Below are 21633 nucleotides of genomic sequence, written 5' to 3' on the forward strand. Positions count from 1 at the left end.
TGCATATCAAAGGAAGAAGAAAGCATGTAATCATAAAGATAATTCACAAACTATTTTCAATGAGCACCTGAAATTCGTCTACATCATCCGCTTATCCTCTTATCATCATCCACTTGTTCCTCTTATCATTGCACGTAGTTGCAGAGGTGTAGTAGCACCAGCACACCCTTGCATATACTTAATAATATATGAAGAAAAAAAAACTAATTAGGAGCGCAATACACAGCTTAGTAAAGGCAGTGGGGATAACATTTCATTTCACCAATGTGTTACGTAGCAGCAATCGTTGAATGTTTGGTTAGTGTAACTACAATTTCTCTTCCAGCGTTCACTAAGCAGCACTTAGCTTAATTAGTTTGACCACCTGTCACGTTGAAGAAAGCAGGGCAGCTCCGCGCCACTGGTGCGAAGACTGAGGTAGCAGCAGAGCTGGGGGCGTTGCCCTTCTCCTCACCCTCACCTCCCTATTTCTTTCTCTTCTTTCTATCTTTCTTCCGTTTCGTTCTCTCTGTATTTCTCGCTTCGTCTTTCTATCTCTTTCTATCGCTCTCTATATACCTTCTTCTCTCTTTCTTTGATTCTCTCTCTTTCTCTCCATCTTCTTCGTTCTGCCTTTCATTATCTCTGTTTCTCTCTTTCTCATTCTTTCTAAGGTATGTTTTACTCTCCTCTCCTCATTTCCTTCCTCCTTACCCTCACATCTGTCCTCTCCCCTACTTCCCGTTCCCACTCGCTTGCTATACTGTACTATACAAGGTTATGCTTTGCTCTGTTAGCCGCTCGCCTTCGGATGGTGTGTATACGCGGGTTCGAATCTCGCCACGCGCAGAAAATTTTTTTTTCCCTAGAATTTATTTCGTTCTCTATCTTTATTCATTTCGTTCTCTATCTTTATTCATTTCGTTGTACGTACTCGGGGTTATTCGACTCGCCGCCGTCGCTTCGCAGCCAAAGTTCTTGGGCTAACTGTTGCCTTCATCATTTTTAGATGACCAGTGGTGAGTAGTGGGACTTGCCCAATTTCTGTGGCACATGCCCGTTCATAATGATGATAGCTTTCTGGTGACCACGGACGTTTTAAGGCCGGCTATAACAGGAAGGAGTTAACTAGAAACTGCTGGGGCTCACATCTGATTCTCGCTTTGTGGATAGGACGTGCCCATGTAAGCGCTGCCCGGCCTGCCAAACATGCCAGTCTAATATTCGCTACAGCATTTGCTGCTGTTGTTACTGCTGCTTGCGCGGCCGTATTGGTTTGGTCATGGTATACGTATGTGGGAAGGGCTGTTTATGGAATTATCCTTACTGTCCTTTGCATGGATGCTGACCTCGCCTTTGTTGTTTACAGGGCAACTTTCAAGTGAATGAATGAATGAATGAATGAATGAATGAATGAATGAATGAATGAATGAATGAATGAATGAATGAATGAATGAATGAAAGTATAATAATAAAGAAACTTGTCTGTTCATTCTTGAATAATATATAGCTCGCCAATATAAGTCAGAATTGAAGGGCTCGTTCCTGAAGGGCACACTTCTTCTTTATATTTTATTTTGTTCCATTATCTTCTACGCGATCGGCCCTCTTAACGGCTCGGAGCTTCTATGGACCCGCGAAAAGCAGTTCAGTGTGCCCGCCTTCTTAAACTCGGTTGTGCAGCATCGCCGTGGCGTCTCTGTATATTCCAGTACACAGAGCCCACGACAGCGCGCTCGTAAGTTTTGTTCTTACGAACGGGAAGACGTAAAAGATGCAGCGCGGCGTTTTGCCCTACAGCGGAGATCGCAGATTCCGGCAGTCCGCGCGGTATCAGCGCGTGAGATCGAAACCAGAACGCCCGGCGGCGGCGTCCGCGGTACCGGTGCGGAAGCTCTCGGACTGGTCCCTCCTTCTCTCATGGACGAAGCATCGCCAGAAGTGGCGTAAAATAATAAAGTTCACCCTCCCCCCTCGCTCGCCCTGTCTGTATACTATGTTCCAACACTTCATGTAAACCCTCTTATCCTCTTTTTGTTTTGTTTCATCTCCGAAACTCCGGCTCCACTGTAATCCTCTTCTTTCACATCAATGCCTAAACATGCATTTTTTGAAGGGTTTTTACCTAGCTTCTATTCTCCATATGTCGGTTTATTTGTTTTGGTGTTGGCATTTACCCCGCGATACATTATGAGGTGCTCCCCCCCCCCCTCTCCCCCTCGTGCTGTTGTATCCCGGCGATCACATTGCGGTTCCGCGGTCGAAACGATCGCGCGTCGTTGTTAGTGTGCGTGCGTGCTTCGCGCCCGTATTTCACGTACGAAAGAGAGAGAGAGAGATAGGAACTGTTTTTGCGAGCGCCTCGCGGTCGTTCAGGTGTGGTCTGCCGCTCGGTTCGCGCCGTATCTAAATTTGATCGGGCCGCGTTTGGAGGATAAAAAAAGTAAGATGAAGACCGCGGCATCCGATTTCCTCATAAAACGCGCGTCATCTGCGCGTGTGCGTTGCTTCCGTGTTTTCCAGCGGTTATAGCGGTGCCGGAAAGGTGTTGTTTCTGGAGGTGTATGGCGGCGGCATATCCGTGGCCTAATTCTTTGGCCTCGTCGTTCACGGCAGTTAAGAGGAGGGACGGCAGCTAAGAGGATTGAAGCAGGCGCTTTAATCCACGAACGTGGATCGGAACGCGGGAACGGCTGCGCGATTCCTCACGTCTCGCGACCTGCGTGCAGCTTACGACTGCGTCGCAGTTTCCTGTAGGATACGGCCATTCGATCCGCGCGAAGTTTTTAGGGCTGCTGTCACGCGAATTTTGATGGCGCGGAAACTGAAGAAATGGCAATAAGGCAACGAACAAGGAGAACAGTATCAATCTGCAGTCCCCTAATATACCTTGTGTGCTGAAGAAGACTGGTGGTAGCCATGAAACTATATGTAGCATTTTCTCGTATATTATGGTTGGTTGACGATCGCCGTTCCTAATTTGCCCTTAGCCACGTTACACTTGGTGGAGGTGCGTCACCAAATTGCCCTTCGCGGCATCGCTGTTCCGTCCGCTGTTCCGTCCTTTGGGACGCAACACTCCGTGCATCGGTGGTGTGTTCCTGAACCGTTACGGTTACAGTGAACCTGACGATCCCTCCCTGTCGGGTGCAAGCGTCCTTTGCGTACTCGACTGCGTTGCTGTCGTCCAGACATTGTTTCCTGGGAAACTGTCTGACGGAGGCGGTGTTCTGAGAAGAACGTTTGTTTTCCCGTGAACTCATCTTATAAGCTTCGTGCGTATCTCCATGCTTGTCTCATGTACACTTGACCGTCTGGTAGAGCTGTCGGTAACAAGGCGCACCATGCATTCAGACCAACATCCTGTTGCGTCTGTTTTTAAACTCTCGAATTGAGCTCTCCGCACGTGCGCCGCGTTCCTTAATGTCGCGATCGGTGCTGGCAGGAAGCGGCGCGAAGTTTACGCAATGCCCCCCCTCCCCTCCTCCCGAGTGCGGGTACATGAAAGAACGGTCTTGGCTTCTCGAATTCCAGTGCTTGCCGCCATATGATACGGCTATATGCGGCAAGGAATCCAGCTGTATCTTGGCACGCTTGCGACATCCTCTACAATCCAATGAGGTTGACGTGTGTTTTAAAGTAGAAGCTGCCGAGAAAGAGGGAAGATGACCGGGTAGCGGAAGACGTTCGGGTGACACAGGAAAACCGCGGTTTCGGCCGAGTGGGTGGAATCCGTCTGATAAACGAAAATATGGTCGTGCTGGTCAAGCGATTGACTGATTTCGTGCGATATCGCGAGCGTTTGCAACAATTATGTCGCTGGCCGTATTTGGGTCGTATGTATAGTCATTCGCGATGTATACTTTCGGGGAGAAACAGCGTGGAACACCTGTATTCGAGCTCCATTTAAAGAAGACGCTTTTCACGGAGTCCAGGAAAAAAAGCAATCAGTTCCTTTTTATATGTTCTTCAACTGAGTCAACACACTTGTCCAATGAACGGTTTGTTTTGCTGTCTAGCCGCAATTCCGGCGCTCCTAAACTCATTGCTGTTGAGTGTCGTATGCAAAGTTGTCTTCATCCCGTGGGATGTGGCAAACGTCCTTCCTTTATTGGTTTTTCTTCACAGCTTCGACCACATTTCTTTTGCTCTCTTTTTTCCTGAAAAGGGGGAAGGGGGGGTGGGGGGTCAACAGCATACGCTAAGTGCATTTCATTGGCGATTTCTTGTACCGTGCTCGTTGGGTCCGCACAGCCACCTCCCTGTAAGCAATCCAGTTTCCAAATGTGCACTTGTCCTCTAACGCTCCTCTCTCGAAACGCGTCTGCGTCGTTTTATTTATTTGTATTTTCGAACTTCACGTTTGGTTTCAGTCGCGCTGTGCGCGCGTTTGTCTGCGCGTGCGCTTGTTTCTAAAATCGGTCCTCCGGACTCTTCTTGCCGTACCGGAACACAGTGTGCGTCTACTATTTGTACACGTGCCGCGCAGTTAGCATGTCCTTTTCGCTTATTCATCTTTAGTCTTCTTGTTCGACTGTTTCTTCTTATGTTTCCCTATTTCTTCTCTATACACTGCTGTTTAGGTGATCACACCATGACAGACAGTTACGGTCTTCCGTTTTCAACTTTTGAAGTTGAAAATGGAAGAGAAAATCGGTCCCCTTCTACCTTTGCGACACCCGAAATAAACAACGCGCCAGCCATTCCGGCTCCGTTGTCTTGGTTGCACTCGCCTTTCCGCCTCGTAAAGATCAACGTTATCTCCGTGGTGAGCCATGTAGGAAGCATAATGGACGCTACTGTTACGTTAGCGTCGCGCCTGACGTGGGCAACGTCTGCTATCTTGCACCGTCGCAACTGTAGCGTATCTTACGTCCCTCTACGGACACTGCATTGCGGGCAGTTGTCGAATGTTAGACGCGTGCATAGCAGCGAAGATGGCTTGCGTGCATGATTATTGAGCGCGCGAATCGATGCCTATCTGTACATGAGCAACCGCGTTTGCGAGATACAAATGATGCATTCATTCATAACTGCCAAGTCTCCCGATTTTCCTGGGAGACTCCCGAATTTCGAGCAGGCCTCCTCATTGTGCGGGCAAATCATGAACCTGCCGAAAAGCAACCCTAGCCCCACCGCGTAAAAGAAAATAATAACCACAACGTTCAACTTCGGTTCTAAAGCTTTCTGGCCTTGGTCTATACCGTGCGGGAACGCTTGTTAGTTTCGTCGGTGTACATTGATGTCATGTGAAAGAGCGTACCAAGATTGGGAACGATGCTGTCACAGGACACAGCGCATTTTACCCTTAATTACCAACGCGTGCACGCGCCACATAAATACGAGTACCACTATGATCGCTGACGTCTAAAAAGTTCATTGTTCGTCATAAAGAGCGGTCTGTGGCGCTGCTGCGGCCCCGAGAAACAATAAATAAAAACGCATGCCGCCAGCCCCACTCTCCGCTTTACGAATATACCGAATTTCGAGGTACCCAGGCTGGCCGGTATGCGTTATCGAAAACAACTCCACTCCCCTTACGTCTTAGGCAACACTTGATTATATAACGTACGAGAACGTACAGGTTCTTGTATATAATTTCCTATTCTCTGTATGGCGTGATTGGGTGCCGAAGCAGCCCCGTGTTTTCTGCTTGCCTCCCCCCTTCGTTTTTGCGCCGCTCTTCCATATAAACCGGCTTCCCGCTTAAGCCACAGGACAGTCTGCTTTCATAAGAGCGAAAGACAGTGACCCATTCATTCACGTGTCTGTATCGAGTAATTGAGCCATGTTGTACCCCATGATGCAATTAAGCGGCAGGCGATAACGCTGCAGGGAGAATGATGCTCGCATACGATACGAGTCGCAGTCACACGAGGGAGCTGAAGTCGCCGACCTCAGCCAGCGCTCACGGCAGCAGGGCGGGCGGCGATCCCCTTTGAAATGCGCTTCCAAATGCGCCTCGACTGCAGCGGTTTCCCTTCACGTCGGGGGCGATTGAGATTCCTGCGGAGGGAGCAGTGGTTATAAAAGGAGATGGCGAGATGGCTTATCTCTGCAAGAAGCGGTGTGCGCTGATGTTGCCCATTCAGCGAGTCTTCGTAAAGGCGGGAGGGCAATGCGCGTCTGTAAAAGCAAGGCTGCATGTTGCGTTGTTGTTCAATGAGTGTCCGTCAAGCGTAGCTTAGTTCCTATTTGCTCAGTAGCGCCAATGTTGTTGACATCGCTTTTTCTACGCGTGTTCTTGGTGTATGTGTTTCTACTGGTCAAAGTGTATGTATACAAACTGGGCTACAGCAGCTTCAATGTCGCTATCCTACAACTGGTCCTGTGCAAGTGCACTTCGACCAATTCATGCCGTGGATGCAAATACGTTGCCAAACAAAAGCGTTCCATTAGCGTTGAAGAAATGATGCAGTTGCTGGGGTCGAGTTTTCGAGGCACTGGCTTTCGACCCCGAGGTCTCGGGTTGGTAGTGCTATGTTTCCTTCGTCTGACACAGTCCTTCTTCCACGTTGGATCGCGCGTAATAATGAGGTCCCTTTTTCCGCGCGGTCCATCAAAAATTATGGAACAGGATGAGAACAACGGGACTGTATCGTCTAGTCACGGTACTGGTTCGTCGCTGCCGGCGACCCTGTACCGCTTGTTTGCCGAGGTTTTTTTTTTTTTTAGCGTACGCGTCAAGTGCCTTAAAACGACAGGGGGCCACCCCATTTGATGACACGCAGGGCAGGGAGCACCAATCCCGGTCAAAAATAGGGCACGTGCATCATCGCCGGCCCTATATGTATGTGAAATACGCTTACAATCTTTGGGTGACGTACGCATACAGGCATAGCGTGCGCATCGTGGGGCAGTGGGTGCACGCGTGCCGCCCTCCTGCTCCTTGGAAGGCAATCGGAGCTGGGACCGGCCGTTCTTCATATAGCGTAGCGGGATGAAGTCGCTGCTCGAAGCCGCCCTGTTGCTTGTTGCTCGCACCCACCTCCCGCGGAGAGTTGCGGCGCGGGGGTGAGGGTTATGAGAGCAAGCAGGTCATCCGCGCACACACACACGCACATATTTTCAGCGGGAGACGACGCTCGCGCCCATGCGGGAGGATTCTTTTCTGCCGGCGATCCGAGTGAACGACGAGGATGCGGCGCGATCGGGTCTCCCGATTGCGCCACGACCGCTGCTCGCTCTCCCCCGCGTCTTCTTCTTCCCTGCCTCCCTCCTCCACTGCACCCCTTTTGTGGCCGTGCTTGCTCCTCTTTCGCTCCTCCGTGCTTGCATCGAGGGGGGCTCTCTCGCGCCGCTACGCGTCGTGCCATCGTTTGTGCGAACTCAGAAGCGAGCGGACCGGCTACTGCACTCCGCCGCGACGACTGCATCTCTCTCCACCACCCTTGATTCCCTGACGTGTCTGTGTGTGCGTCGCGTCGACTTGTCTTTTTTTTTTTTTTGTCAACTCAGTCGTTCTGCCGTGTCACTCTGCATTATTTAATTTTTTTTTTCCAACTTCGTGGTCCAAGTGTGCTTCACTTCTGTAAACTTGACCGCCCATGTAGAATTTTCGCTCGGTGCTCGTGTCTCCACGGCTCATCTGGTGTGCGCTCACCGGTGCGCGCTCGCGTCTTCGTGCTGGTTTCGGTGTAGGCGGTCGTGTGCGTCCGAGGCCCAGCGACGACGACGCCTACGTCGTCGGCCCTCCGAGAATCGACTGGATTGGTGCTGACCGCGTAGCAGCCAGACGCCGCTGAACGGACGTTCGCTCCGGTGGTCGGCACGTGTGGGTTGGTGGGCCTTTTGTTCTCCCATCGCCGATCTTCACTTCCTCTGCGCCTGCTTCTCTGCTGTTGAAGTTGCTGGTTCGTGTGTGCACGCCCACGCCGAGATGTGGGGGTGGCAAGTTGAAGCTGCACAGTAAAATACCGTACCGCTCTTTCAGTCTACGTCCGTATGTCAAGGGAAGGAAGCGTTTGCCGAGAAGTTGCAGCTGATAGAATTCTAATGTAAGTCGTCGGGACACTTCCTTTCAAGGAGAGCTCTGTGTTTTACTTACGACCATCGGTATAGTTTTCTTTCTGCATTTATTTATTTATTTATTTATTTATTTATTTATTTATTTATTTATTTATTTATTTATTTATTTATTTATTTATTTATTTATTTGGGTCATCTCCTGTGGGTCTGTCTTCTGGAGTTATTCTGTAAAGCGACGAAAATACGTTGAAAGAATAATTTGGTAGTAATGCGATTATATATGCATAGTTGTAAATAGTATAAATTACCTTCGAGAAATTTCTGACCCGGAGGGACTGTGTATACGAATGAAACCTATTGTTTCCGTACCATAATTGCTGTTTTGTGTGGTTTCCATTGCAACATATACATAAGCCTTAAAAAAGAAAAGGCTACTTCATGAGCGAATATAGTGCAAGGAGATGTCGCGTGTTTTATTTAGTGCCATGCTTACTGGTAGCACTTTCCTGGTTGTCGAAAAAGAAAACGCAAACCATGGATGCATGCATATGTCTCCACTTTTCATAGACTTATAGCAGGCGCTGCACATTCTGCTAAGATGAATGCATCGTTTGTTATTACGTTCGGTAGACAATCGCGTGTAAGACGATGGTGAAGTCGCAGCATGCGTAAACATTGTGCCGAAAAAGATAAGGGTGCCGCGAATTAGATCAGGTGTGGAAGAACTCGAAAGGCGGTAGTCCGTAAAGTGATGTGCATCTTATAAACGTGCGGCACGTGCGCATGGATATGCATTAAAGCTTTCACATTAGCCGACTTTAGACAGGGGAAATGGGGCAACACTGTACATCGTGGGTAATGTGTGCTACAATTGATTGGATATTGGCTGGTTCGTGTCGTTCTCCGTGAAGGTTCGTTTTGCTCATCACTTTTGTTAACGGCTTTTGCGTCTTGGCTAATACTATAACAATGTGGAATTAGCGCAAATAAAAACGAGCGCAATAAGACGAAGTAGACAAGTGCAAGTGCCTTTTCTTGTTTGCCTCGACTCCTGGTGTACGTTTTTTATTTGTGATAATTACACATTGTCATCGCGCAAGACCAACAGTATGTTGTACTGGTAAATGCTAAATTTCGTGGATTAACGTCCTGAACTGGACGGTTGCATGGTTGTGATCGACAACGTAAGATCAGTTTTGAACTCGCGATCATTTTTGATCGGCTAGCTTTCTTTGACACGCACGCGATTCAAGCACAACACACGAGTGTATTGGCGTTCCGCCCCTATCGAAATGCGGCCGTCGCTGCCGGGAATCGAACCCGCGACTTCGTACTCATCAGCGCAGCGCCATAGCCGTGACTGCACAACATTCAAAGCTGGCTGCTTTTTGTATATGGCTGGCTCTTAATCTGGCCTATGCATCGCCTTAATGGTATGGAGCGCCATTTAACGAAGGGCTGATAAGGTGAGCCATGCGCACTTTCATTGTTCGCAGCGTTTAGGAAACCATTAACCTAGGTCATTCGAAATAATGACACCTTCAGCCTCTGTGCCATATTGAGATCGTTTAACCTTTGCCAATGGTTTGAAATGCAGCTCGCGCGGGCGCCGCGGCGTGAAAATTGCCACGCCGTTGACAACACCACGAGTCATTGTTATTCACCGAGGGTCGCGAAGAACGGCTTCGCTGAGTGCGGCGGTCGCTGCTATCTCCCAGTAGCAGCGATAAAAAATGAAATGTTACGAGCCGCGTCCTGTGTGTGTTACTCCATTGAGGGCGGTGCAGGTACCGTCCATATTTTGCCGCTTTGACGACGTGTGAAACGTGCAAAACACCAGAGCCTGTTTTGGCTCACGTGGCTTGTCTTGCCTGGCAATACTTGGCAATGATGCTAATCGCAGCCTTATGTAATCCTGAGCGATTTTCGTCGAAAGTAGACGAGATGAACTCAGAAAAGCTCGAATTGGTGACTACTGTTAGTGCATCAAACTGTATAATGATACGTGCACAAACTCTTATATAGAATACGTTAAAGACGTTGAATATCGTAGGCGTACGCATGAGAGGTTCTCATTTGCGGAGGAAATTGTAGCGTCAGGGAGAGCAGAGGGACGCGTACGTGTACTCCGGTGTCATGCAAAAAAGCAAACTAAAATTTTAAAGGGGCTGCTGCTGTCGCGGGTCACAACGCACCTGGTTCATTAATTAAATACGCGCGTACGGGCCATATATTTATGAGTGCTCGTATGATTGCCGACGTCTAAAAACTTAACTGACAATCATTCAGGGTTCTTGCGGACGTCGCTGCGGCCCTGAAAAACAATAAATGAAAATGTACGCCAGCTTTCTTTTGTCGCATGCTAATTTTCCATGCTTTCTGCTGATGCGAATTTCGGATGATACGAATATTTTTGGTGGTCCCGTGAGATTCGTATCGCTGAGGTTTCACTGTATTTGCTCTCTCTCTCTCACGCAGGTAGGGACTAAGAGAAGCATGGCGTTGGATACCGGCTGCAAGTGTCGGCAGGCGCAGCGGCGCACCAGATTGCGCACACCGACCAGTGTTCTTCCCATGGACTCATCTTGAGGACCAGGGGTCGACTCTCCTAGCGCATCGAGGTGAGTGGTGGCACCTGCTCACTTTGCTCTCTCGGCCTCGGCGGTAGTCAAGTGGCGAGCGTCCGCCACCAATGCGGGAAGTACTGGCTTCGATTCCTGGTGAAGCCGGGTATCCACCTGTTTTTCTAATGGGGAGAGAGATACCCCGACCTGATGCTCGGTGATGGGGGACGCTTCCTCGAGAATGTGATGCCTGCGTACCGCTCTCTTCTATGTTGAGGGCTAAATGGATGACTGATGTTGACTATACTGTCGACTATCTTCTGTTAAAACAGCAGCATTGTCTTCCGTCAAGTTCAGTCTGTTGACTGAGTTGTGTACCCAGCTTTTACTTCGTATGAGGTAAGATTTAGATAGATAGATAGATAGATAGATAGATAGATAGATAGATAGATAGATAGATAGATAGATAGATAGATAGATAGATAGATAGATAGATAGATAGATAGATAGATAGACAGACAGATAGACAGATAGATAGATAGATAGATAGATAGATAGATAGATAGATAGATAGATAGATAGATAGATAGATAGATAGATAGATAGATAGATAGATAGATAGATAGATAGATAGATAGATAGGGCAGGCAGGGACGGACGGATACATACATACATACATACATACATACATACATACATACATACATACATACATACATACATACATACATACATACATACATACGACGAGATGACTTGTTACTACTTTTACTTTCTCTAAATGATCAAGTTTGGTCATCTTTCGAACAGACCGGCGCAACCAAAAGGCCGCTTCGGACATCGGTCCGAAGACCTCACTAAATCATTCAATCGGTAGTAGCGACGGGCGGTGTGTACAGAGGGCAGGGACATAATCAACGCGAGCTTATTACTCGCGCTTACTGGGAATTCCTCGATCAAGGGGAACAATTTCAAGCCCTATCTCAATCACGAAAGAAGTTCCATGGGTTACCCAGTCTTTTCAGACAGGGATTAAGACACGCTGCTTCCTTCGGTGTAGCGCGCGTGCGGCCTCGTACATCTAAGGGCATCACAGACTTGTTATTGGTCTGTTTCGTGCGGCTAGGAGCCGCTTGTACCTCTAAGAAGGCTTTAAGGTGCTGGTAACTCCGTACCTATTTAATAGGCCAGTCTCGTTCGTTATCGGAATTAACCAGACAAATCGCTCCACCAACTAAGAACGGCCACGCACCAACATCCACCAACCACCACAAACAAACATACATACACACAAACACGCGCGCGCGCACCCCCCCCCCCCCCACACACACACACATACGTATGCGTACGTACGTACATACATACATACATACATACATACATACATACATACATACATAATACATAAATACATACATACATCAGTGATTCCACTCCTGCGCCAAAGTGCGCCAAATTGTATTTACTGCGCCATCCTGATAATATCGACGAAAATTGCGCCAAACTGCGCCAAAGTCTCGCGTTTGGAGGGCGTCTATCACCGGCAATCGCACCGCCGGCGCGTCAGAACATGTTCAGCTTGATCTTGGGGCTGCCAAAGTCGTAACCGTGGACCAAGAATTATTCCGCTGAATAAAAAGCGCTCGCGCGTGCGTCCCGAGTAAGCCACGATGTCATGCACGGTGCCGACGTAGCTTCTGTTCTGCAAGTCGGCTCGACAGCAAAACGCGCTCTCCGCAGAGGCTCGTGACGTCTAGGCCTATCGGTAGCGAGAAAGTGCGACGGCGATTCATCGACGGACGTCGTCTGTTCCAGAAACGCTACTGATAGGTCGTTTCAAGCGTCGCATGGCACGCAAGGAGAGCAATGTTCAGTAATAACTACATGCGTGCCGCTAAAATGTCTGTCACTTCTGTTTCTGGACATCGTGGAATGAAATCTGGGATCGCTAGCAGTAGATATATGGAACAATATCGAATTTTCCTTGCTTCGCGTTTATGGAAGAGCACGCGAACGGTGGGAACGCGTTGACACTTTTCCTCGGATATACTTTATCCATGGAAGAACCATCCAGAAGAGCCTTTTCGTAATTCCTTCCACCAGCACATCCCAGTTTGTAATCACTCTGCGGTAAATATCCCCTAAAAGGCCCTGCCCTTTCGAGCTCACGTGCTAGGGTTCCAATTCGAATTTTTGCTTGCTTTTTTAAAAATGTAATCTCATTAATAAAAGCACATCTCATGGTCGGAGCAGCCGCAAATGCGCAGCTGTCAGTAGCAGGCCCGTCGCTCACGGCCCACAGTGAAGCGGCTGCGCGATGCTACACGTCCGCCCCTCGCTTTCGAGGGTCAATAGCTGACGGTTAAAAAAACTCAGTTATGAATGTGATACCAAGAAATTGTATTGCAAAACGAGGTAAGGCTAGCTGCTAACTCTTTTGGATCCGATCTCGCGTAACTGAAGAAAACGCTGGTTTAACGGAATATGGCCGCTCCAGGAACCGAAGCGTTTTCGTGCTCTGAGTTCTCTTAACGCGAAGTAAGCGTTGAGAGCACAGCAAGTTTACGAACCGTCTCCTGATGCCTCGAGATAGCGGGCGCGCAAGCGACTGCGCCCTTCGAACGATGTGCCCACCCCCCGCTCCCTTGGCATCCCTTCGTGCTCCTTACGAAAGAGGGGGGTGGGGAGTTTCCTCTCTGTTTGATGAGCAATCGACGGTAGGCCCGCACGCGGGAGGATGTTATCTCATGCGCTCTCCGTGCGACGGAGACAGAAGGCCGGCTAATTTAATCTCCGCTTCAGCCGCGTTCGTCGCCAGCGCTCGCGAGCTTTTACCCGCGGCTAGAGTGCGCGTGGTGATGTTAATAATTTGTACTTTATACGGAAAATTACGGCAACGGCGACGACAAAAATCCGCCGAGTGTGTCCATATCATTGCTATCACAATAAAAATTTAAAAAAAAATTGAGGAGCCATTTCACTCTGTGAAGTGGATGATAAGCGAAGCTGTTTCGCGCATGGCACAGAGGTGACATGGTGGAGGACAGTTTGGTATGTAAGGCCAGGTTGTTAACGGCTAGGCTGTTAACGTTCAATCCGCAATATTAATGCGAAAGCCTTAGATGCTTTATGAAACACGAAAATTGACCGTCGGCGGCGTCAATCGATTGATGCTAAAAATAATGATCATGTGATGGCGTCATCATCACGTCATAGATCGTCAAAACTTGTGACGTCATAATGGCGTCATATATCGGGATGTCACGTGATGACGTCATCACATGACATCGTCGCTTTACACTGGTTCCGTGATCGGTGCGCCGATCATGGAGCTAGCGCAAAACCAGGTGAGGTGCAGAAAGCTTGCAGAGAGGGAGGGGGAGGATCTACCCGTCGATCGAGAAGAAAAAGAACCTGGCTTTCGCCTTGGAGTTTTCTTAGGGGAATGCATCAGGGACAGTGTGGCTCTTTGGCATTGAGGCCCTGCGGTACATTGCGGCGTTGCGGATCTCCGGATAACAGTCGGCCAGAAGGCATGGACAAGGCGAGAGCGTTACACAAACCTATTTTAATTACACAGAAAAAGAAAAACACACATTGTTACCCCAAACCACTGCAAACAAAAAAAAAAATACCGGTACTAAACAAAGCTATCATACAGTCAACAAACAAGTGATACAAGTCGCTAAACCGTATGAAGCGTTCGTCGCTTAATGAACTCACAGCGTTCCATGCGAGATGAGTCGAGGCGTTGCGTTGGTCCCTGGAGCCAACGTCGGCGTACAAGTCGGTGACGCTGTCTTTCTCTGGTACGGAACGCGAGCTGGCGTTGTCGTTGAGGCTGGGAGGCTCGCAGTTCAATGACCTGTGCGTCGCAGGTACTTGAGGCTGGCCAGCGTTTCCCGGGAACAGGACCTAGCTCAGGCAAGGGCTACGGAGCGGTGCCGTAGGACGCTGCGCTCGGTGCACAAGCCGATGACGCTCCCTGGCCGCTGAGGGTGTTCGCGCCTGCCATCCATTTCCTAGGACGTGTCCTTCGATGTCCGGTGACTACGGTGCGATGCCGTAGAGCGATGGAGCACGAGACTACGGTGCGATGCCGTAGAACAAAGGGAGCCGGAGCGCCCGGTACACAGGCCGGCGACGCTCGTGCCCGCCTCCCGCGCTCACGATCGAACACCCAGGGCCCTTCTGCCCACGTCATCTTCCTCTTTTATATGTTCGACTTCGTTTTTCTCTTCTTCTCGTCGTGCGGTTATACGTCAGGCTACGCTTGACGTCTTCCTCTTCTTCTATCACATTTTCTTTGTCACCTCCTATATGTGACAGTCTACCACGTCTGCTGATAACCACATAGATGTATTTAGAGTGTTATTTCATAAAATGCAATTTTATTGATCCGGTATTCTGTTTATTTGTTAGTGTCGAAAATAATCGCCGAAGAGGTTAATCCAGAACACTCAACTGCATGAGCCCTTATTTTTTCATTAGCGAGGGAAGTATGGAGTTCTCCTAAGATGATTTTTTCCATGAAATTTTCAATGAATCGAAATATTTCTAGCCTTCATAAGAGCCCCATAATAATATTCAGGGGCTTGAATGTTAATGCAATATGCTTCTGTAGTGCACTCCAGGATGTAAAATTTGCTGCTCCAGAGTGCCCCCAGATGCAAAATTATCTGCTCCAAAGTGCTCCAAGATGAAAATTTTTGCTGCTCCATACTGCTTCAAAACGGAAATTTTGCTGCTTCAAAAATTGCTCCAAATCAGATTTCCGATCGGTTTTTGGAATACCTTTGGAATACCTTCGATGGTGTGTATGCATTGTATGCACATACAGAGCAACTTCCTGTCCTGTCATTTCTTGTCCTTGTTCCTTTGTGCCTCCAAATTTTTGTCAGACCATGCACCAACTAGCCCAAGAACGCGTTTTAGTCAGCAACTTATGTGCAAAATTTTGCGCTTGGAATGGGTGGATGCATAATTTAGCCTATAGCCATAAAAGGAGTTTCTAAGACAAAAGATTCATTGATAGAAAGCATTAATTCTCTCTTACACTGCTTCAGAGAGCTGGCGGAGCGCTCTCAAACAACCCTCCTGAAGTGCCCTTAATAGCAATCCGAGCTGAAGAAAAGAAAAAAAGCGATGAGAAATGGTTGCCATCGCATACCGTGGAGAAATCGCAGACACAGGTAGAGGCGGGACTACGTTCGTTTGGTGCGTCAGTGTTCCTTCGATTCAGTGTGTGTGTCTGTACACGTGGTTGGTTATCTGCTCATCAGGCAAAGCGGGCGTCAAGCGCGAGTGGCCGTAAATCTCCGCTTAGCCCGCAAAAGCAAAGCGCTCTCCTTTCTACCGACCCACTCCCTATGGCATATAGTGCGCGGATTTTATCTAAATTTTCTTGTGTTCGTTTCTGGCGTTTTCCTTTTTCCAGCATCGGGGTCAACGCGGCGTCAAATCGGACTTTGTTCCCATTGCCTCCTCCCTTTCGAGCTCGGCCTCATCCACGCATTTGAGTCGTTCCCTCGCTTTCCGTTTCTTGGCCTTCGCTCTGCTGTAACGCTGTGTTTCAAGCGGTACATTAACCTAACGTAAAGAAGTAACCTTGGCCCTCGTTTACCTCTACGCCGTTTATAGAGTATGGGCAAAAATAATAAAAAAAGAACGGACTACTATGGCTAGAAGGAGGAACTCTATAAACTGTGGTCGCGACCCTTAAAAACGGGATTTGAAACATGCGTGTTCCCATTTTTTCCTTCGCCTATGTGCCGCGACAGGCGAGCGAACTCAACTCTGTGGGTGGTAGACGGGGTCGACAAGAGGGAGCGAGCATGCAGCTTCGAGCCGAACGAACGGGCGCATTAGATCAGGCGTATTCGCGCTGTTACGCTCGTGTTGTATGTACGTCGCATATGTCTTCTTCGTCCGCCTCTTTTTCGTGTGTCCTCTAGGGCGTCCTTATAACGTATATAGCACGCGCCGTCGAGGAACCTATAAGAAGCGAAAGCGCGTTGGCGGTTCTTTCTTTCGATGTGGCTATACGCTGCCGCCATGCCCTTTTTTTTTCCTCGCCGCCGGTCGCTCGTTCCGTGGAACAAGGTGTCCGACCCGATTCTTATTCCTTGTCCCTTTCTTATCTGCGTCCACGCTTCTTCTTTTTCTACTGCTACTCTTATACTTGCGCATATGCGAATCGTCGTTCCCGAAACGAGCAGCGCGCGCGCTTACCCTTTGCTACTCCTGTTTCGGAAGGTCAGGACGACGTGACGTGCGCACGTGGCGTCGAGACGACGAGGAGCACGCGTTCGAAAACGGCCGCGAAGCCATCGCAGTGTACTGTAGCGTCGAGAAAGGCGCTGCATGCTGTCTAGTTTGGCTTCCCTTGTGCTTCTGTGTCGGTGCTATACGTCCCGGTCCTGGCCATGGCCTTCATGTTGTTTCGTGGTTGCTTCTTTTTTTTTTGTCTTGCTTTTTTTTTCGGGCTTCTTCGACTTCTCTCTGCGCGTGCCGCTGATCGCGTTTTCGCATATACGCCAGGTCCATCGGTCGTCTTCTGCTTCTACTATTTTTTTCTTTTCTTTTAAACTGGCGCACGAAACCTGCCGCGGCTTCAGCGAAAGCGTGACGCGAAGCCCCGCGCTGTTTGTATCGTGCGGGTGGCCTGGTTGTTTTCTGTCGCGCGCTCTCATTTTTGGCAGTAAAAAGAAGAAAAAACTTGTCCGTAGCGTCTTACCGATACGTCTTATCGGAAGGTTTGGTCCGTGGCATGATATCATATGCATCCACGGTAGGATGTGTATAGGGACGTATGTACTACGTTGCTTCCTCTGGATGCTCGCAGCCGGGTTGGCATAAATCATGAACGATAACGTGTAGCGTGTAGAATTCGCTCTCGATAATATTGTCGCAGCAGTGCACCGTCTTTTGTGTAGTGTGCGACGTTTAGCGACACAGTTTCGTTGGTGTCGTTTGACCCGATTAGCGAGATGTCCGATTATGGATTAGCGCCTCAGGGTTCTCCAACTCCCACGATGCGATGGGTTGGTAGAAGTCCTTCGGGGTCTCATTGATAATGCATAAGTGGCATTTGTAGCGTGTAAACACTGATACAACGCGAATGTCACGCCTCCGAAACACCTCCAGGCTAACATCTCCTCCTTTCCTCCTTTTTTTCGCGATCCGCCCCTCAGATGTGTGAAACTTTTCTCTATACGTATGTACCCTGCGAAGTATATAAAGACAACGCGCTCGGTTAAAATCACCAAAGAAAGAAAGAAAGAAAGAAAGAAAGAAAGAAAGAAAGAAAGAAAGAAAGAAAGAAAGAAAGAAAAAGCTAAGGAGAAATGATAGAAAAGGTTGGTCAGGATACTACACCTGCGCGGCGACTACGTCATGGTATTAGTATCAGGCTGAGCCTGATACGTGTCGTCCTACTGGCTCCGGTCTCAGGTTGCGTCACAAAACCACGTATATTATCTTGTGCGGAGATATATTGTGCTGTAGTGTTACGACCGGCCCACTAAATTACTACGCGCAGATGAGAATCTGGGGGATCGGCCCAGTTTACTACTACCCTGTCTAATTCACTTCACTCAGCGGGATTCGCCACGACACGATAAGTGCATCGTGCGAAGATTTATAGAGTTACGAGAAGTATGGACTTCTTGGCTGGGCATCACTTGTGTTTGGTTTTGTTAGAGCCGCGGGAAGAGTTCATAGGTGCATTTGCATTTGACTTTCATTTGTTCGTTATCTATACGAATACTTCTGTGAACTTGATTGTATAGTTGTAGCTACCGCAAGTACAAGGGCATGCGAAACTCTTCACGACATGCACAGCGTATTTCGAGGATCCCTGGAAGTATAGGCATCCTCACGATAGTCCTAGTGAGCAGAACGTGCTATCAATCACCTCGGTGGGTCTGCTTATTTCCAACATCTGCTGGCGCTTTCTGTCATTACCCAAACGAAACTTTCGGTTGTTCCTGCCAAAGTCTCGAGCGTTGGTTAGGATACGAGTCCGGTTAGTATCATGCCACCAGCAGTGTTCAAACTCCCGGAAAATGACGGGGCCCTGTTCAGCATTAGCGAATCGTCATAATGCACTTTGAAGGTAATGGATGCGGACAGGTCGGGTCAGTGCCCACGTATACGTACCGGTCGCCCGAACGAACACGGACAAAGGTATTTGCTACGGTGGCGGTCGCGTGCGATATACACGACGCTTCCATAACTGACAGAGGGTGCTTGTTGCGCAACCCGATGCGCAGTCCTTCCCATCCACACGGGGACCGATCCGTCGTTCCTGTCTGCTCGATTCTTCCGCAACCAGTCCTTATTTTTCTTTCGCCAGGATAACAAGTCCGGGTCCATTTTTTTTTCGTTATTATTCGAATAACTCTTTGTCGGCGGTTGATGCTCGGTGAATAAAGGGGCCCGTCGTCGTCTCGCACCGCGGCCCGCTCGGCAGCGTGCGCTTCTGAATAGCGCCTCGGGCGTGCCGTGCTCTGCTTGCTAGCGAGTTCGACGAGTCTCCGCAGACGGGCCGTGATCCCGCTCCTCCATAGTTTGTCGTCTTTGTCGAATAGGGGAGCGAGAAGAATAAGTAATGGATTGGAGCGGGTGAGGGGCGTTAGTAAAGGAGGCAGGAGGTGCGGGTGTAACGCAGCCTTTTGTGTCGCCAACGTACATATGCAACGGTCGCGCGCGCTGCAGGGTTGTACGCGTCGTCTCGCGTCCTGCTTTTCTGAAAAGAAGGGGCGTCTTTCCAGCGTAACGTCGCGGTTCTCTCTCTCTCTCTTTTTCTCGTCACCCCTCTACTACCTCGTGCGCGCACCAAGAACAGGCGGTGCACGAGAAGAACCTGCGGCGTACAAGACTCCTTGGTGCGTGCTGCCGTACATCTATCTATTCTGGCAAAGGAGACGGGATTCGGATCAACGACTCTCAAGAGTTCCTCTTCTCTCACGGAATGACGCCCGTGCGTCGGTTCGTTGCAGCGTGAATTACGAACTGGAAAGCTGTCGCGAGTGCGAGCTCTTCTGCATCGAGTGCACTGCTAGCGTATATACGGCGGCCTGGCTTTGAACGTCCGTGTCTGCACTCGCTCTCATGGCTACGAGTGGCGTTGGCTAACACTTCCAACTTTACAGGCACAGAAATGCCCACTAAAGTGGACGGGAGAGCGACTGCCGCCGTAGCTCAATTGGAAGAACATCGGACGCGTTATCCGCATGTTGTATAGGTTGGGTTCCTACCGGCGGCAAAGTTGGTTTTTCGTCCAACTTAATTTCTTTTTCATTTATATCATAATTGCTACGCTACAGTTAAAGACTACGAAAACTTTTCCGTATAATGTTCTTGACTTCATTGCTTTTAGTTTCGCTAGGTTAATTGTATGTAACAAAGAAACGAGCTCTTGATCCATTCTTTTTTTCGTGTTCCACGGCGACTCATGAGTAACACTTGCCACGTTCCTTGAACCGACTATACGTGTTTCAAGGCATCAAAGTTAGGTGTCGATGTATTTTTTCTTCATCTCGTTGTCTTAATCATCTTAATCTAGAAAACTCACTTGTCTGTGTATAGATATATCTTTGCTAAAGGGACACTAAAGGCAAATATTAAGTTGACGTTGATCGTTGAAATAGCGGTCCAGAAACCTCGTAGTGCTACTTTTGTGCCAAGGAAGTGCTTATTTTGAAATAAAAACACGTTTTAGTGGTCCGCATCGCGTTAGCGCAATTCAAATCACCCGTCTGAAATCCTACTTTCATACGTCACTGCGGACGTGCCCAACGTTGCCCGCCTTTACTGCGCGGCCGCCGACACTAGTAGCAGCAGAGCGAAAGTAGCGGGACCCACAGCAGCAACAACGGCCATCGAAGCCATGGAAGCTTGCCGCAATCGCCGCAATCGATGTGGACGGAGAACTTGACAACGAGACATTGGCTCGCGACACTGGGCTCCATTTCAGCGACTTGAGCCTCGATGAACGCGGTATGCTGCTGAGGGCTCGTAGTGCCGGCGTCGTTGCATGCGGCATTTTGTCGGAACTTTCTGTCAGAGCGACTTTCACGAGCGCGCAAAACACACGCGGCAGTACGCGATCCCGAAATTACCACTGAGACGCGACCGCGTGAGCGAAGCAGGGCGCCGGGCGAAGCGCAGTTGGGCAAAACGGAACCTTTGAACCACGCGCGCCGTTCCCCACATAGCAACGCCACAGAGGTTCTTTTTTCCATGAATCAAACGGAAACGAACAAACAGCATTTTATTACGTCTTTTGATGCTCGGAAGGTTCTTTTTTTATTGCTGCTAGTTTGATTACTAGTGATTTATTGTAGGCAGACTCTCATACGTCATCGGGATCACTTCGAAAATGTCCCAGTCGTGGCGCTCATCATGTGATACATTTAGCTTAATTTCTCGGTAAGTAGGGCACTGCTGTTGATAATATTGCCGTTTTAGACGTTGTCACGCATTGAGCTTTCACTCTCACATAAATTGTTATTTGCCTTTAGTGTCCCTTTAACCAATGCGCGGCTGACCTTGGAGATGCTCTGAATGTCCAGTATATCGACAGTAATAATTCCATGTTGCTAGTACGAGACAAGTTTGCATCCGCTCTTGAGTTACTCTCGCTTGACCACTGTTCAAACGCGCACGTCTCGCTTATTCTTCGTCCTCGCTGACATGTTCCTCTGTTTATATATCCTGGAATTGTTATGTTATCAGATAAAGCGGGCAGCGTATACTTTCCTTCCGTTCCCAGCGTCTACAGTTCTCACAATTTCACATTTGTGTCAGTAATCTGTTCTGTTCTGTTCTGTTATACACCGGTTGCTGCGCAGAGATTGAAGTATTGAGAATCCTTGACCCTCCACGTCTCGACAGCGACGCGCTTGTCAACGTTTGGTGGCTGTCGGTCACTCTCGTTGCGTGGTTTTGTCCGCCATTAAGGACACCAAAATGTAATTGTCTTCTCTCCTGTAGGGCTTATTTTGCCTTTGACGCTTGTCCTGCACATTATGATGAGCCTTAGATGCGTCATCAAACGCGAAAATCTACCCTCGGTGGTGTCGGCGTCAACACGGTGATGCAAAAAATCATCACGTGA

General features: G+C 48.9%; 1 protein-coding gene across 1 annotated transcript in view; it reads left to right on the forward strand.

Moving 5' to 3' along the window:
• LOC119393491 (uncharacterized) overlaps window positions 1–21633 on the forward strand; it is a 267437-nt gene that overhangs the window by 79090 nt on the left and 166714 nt on the right. The window contains exon 2 of the mRNA XM_037660537.2: window positions 10426–10568. The gene's annotated coding sequence lies outside the window, so the exon portion shown is untranslated. The remainder of the gene's footprint in view (window positions 1–10425; window positions 10569–21633) is intronic.

Source organism: Rhipicephalus sanguineus, chromosome 5, assembly GCF_013339695.2.
Source record: "Rhipicephalus sanguineus isolate Rsan-2018 chromosome 5, BIME_Rsan_1.4, whole genome shotgun sequence".
In the NCBI taxonomy this organism is placed as follows: Eukaryota; Metazoa; Arthropoda; class Arachnida; order Ixodida; family Ixodidae; genus Rhipicephalus; species Rhipicephalus sanguineus.